The following is a 2282-nucleotide window of genomic DNA, read 5'->3' on the forward strand; positions in this document are numbered from 1 at the left end:
GGTAAGTAATCTTCAGTTCAGCTGCTCTACACTGGTGCTGAGCCACAAGGAGGTACTGCTGTGGGGCAGTTGCTCTGGCTGGGGGGGTTTGTATTTCCAGGAGTGAAAAAATAAATCCCAGAGAATGGGGTTTTCATTTTTGTTTGCAGTACGTGAAGGGGCTTAAAATTATCATCATCATCATCATCATCATCATCATCATCATCATTATTATTATTATTATTTCCTCATGTGCTTGTTCATTCAGAGTAGACATCTGGTGCTTTTGCAACTTGATGAGCATGCCAAAAACACAGTCATGACAAAAAAAAACCCTCTGAACAAAAGCTTCCTCAAGGCCACAGCTGGAAGCAGAATGATGTCTGACATAGGAGTGACTTCACCATATCCCCTGTTTTCATTTACCCCTTGGTGTGCTGCGGGAGAAGGCTGCCACGAGGTAAACTCATCCAGCAAAAAACAACGGAGCTGCAAGGTATTGGTTAAGGTCTTGTTTTTTTCCCTCTCTCTTGTTAAACTTCATCAAGGATTCATTTAAAATACCAATGTTTTTCAGTCTATTATCTGCAGTTAAAAGCAGCATATGGCGCTTGGCGACAGAGGATAATTAGATTTCTCGTCTGCCTTCGGTACTGCAGGTCGTTAATGCACTTTAATGGGGTTTACAAACAGAACAGGCAGAATAAATGATAGAATAGATCAAGAGGTTGGAAATGATGAGTCTGGCTTTTCTGGGTTTGTTGCTTGGAAGATCTCTGCTGTCCTGTGGTCCCTCTACTGCAGCATCCTTTGCTCCTCTAGGCATCGCTTGATGGTGTAGCCAGGTGGGGGTCAGTCTCTTCTCCTAGGCAACCGGTGACAGAACAAGAAGACACAGCCTCAAGCTGTGCCAGGGGAAGTTTGGGCTGGGTGAGAGATTGGCCATTGGAATGTGCTGCCCAGGGAGGTGGTGGAGTCACCATCACTGGAGGTGTTCAGGAAGAGCCTGGATGAGGCACTTGGTTTAGTTGATAAGATGGTGGTGGGTGATAGGGTGCCCTTGATGATCTTGAACCTGGTTAATTCTGTATTCTGTATTCAGAGGGAAGTGCAATAATGCAGGTGGTGATGGGCAGCCAAGTCAGAAAGGTGTTTTCCTCCTAAACACTGCAGTTAACTGCCCTGAACTGGAGCACCAGGCCTCACAGCCCCTTCATTATGTACTTATGCACACCACCCATCCATCCCAGTGGCCAGCCATTCACCTGAATCCTCCTAAAGCCCTGCTTTGTGCAATATCTGACAACCAGGAGTTCAACAGGTGCTAGGAATGGTCTCAAAACCAGTCCTTTGAGCAGCCTAACTTCCATTTGCATTTTTCATGCTTACCAGCCTAGCCCTGCTACTGAATAGCAAGTTTAAGTCTTAGGAATCTTAAATAGAATAGAATAGAACTGAATTAACCAGGTTGGAAGAGACCTTTGAGATCATCGAGTTCGACCTCTCACCCAACACCATCTATCAACTAAACCATGGCACCAGGCGCCCCATAATAATCTTCCCTATTGCCATGCAGCTGCACACAAACATTGGACATTTTGGAGTAGCCCTTTCCAACTCCTAGAAGGAGATAGTGAGAGAAACAGCTTTAAGGCAAGAGATGAAACCACTGCTGTATCTGCTAGGCTCACCTCCATCTGCATCTGGGGTGTGAGGCAGCAGAGTGAAGTGCTCAGTGTGCTGTGCCTCAAGCCTCGTGATTGCTTTTGGACATTAGATGTTTATCTGAACAAGGACAAATGACAGTAAATGGGTGTCTTGGGGGTGGGTTTTGGCTTCCAGTAAAACATCTCATTCGCTCCAAGATGGAAAATTAGTCAGGTAGAGGAGGTGGTGATGAAGGCATCATTCGGACAGCTGCTGCAATGTACAGTGTTCAAGTGCTTGCTGCCTGGCAGCTGCTCTGAGGGGCTGCAACTGCAGCCTCTTCCCACAGAAGATGAAGCACTGAGGTTACTGAATGGGACTCTGCAGTGAGCTGCTGGATAAATTGCTGTCCATCTTCAGATAAGTGAATCCAGATTGGACAGGTGCAGAGAAGATGAGGAAGAGCTTATTTACAAACCCAGCCTTTTTTCTGCTGGAACATTGACTGGGGCAGATAGGACTGCCCTTGATAACTTCATTTGCTGAGGTTGCTGGTGGTATGGCCTCCTCACATGGGCCAGACCCCAGCACACGTGGGTCAGAGGGGAAAGGTTTGCACTCAGGAGGAACAGCTTTCATTTCCTAGTCTAATGACT

Source organism: Dryobates pubescens, chromosome 2 (assembly GCF_014839835.1).
Source record: "Dryobates pubescens isolate bDryPub1 chromosome 2, bDryPub1.pri, whole genome shotgun sequence".
Taxonomy (NCBI): domain Eukaryota; kingdom Metazoa; phylum Chordata; class Aves; order Piciformes; family Picidae; genus Dryobates; species Dryobates pubescens.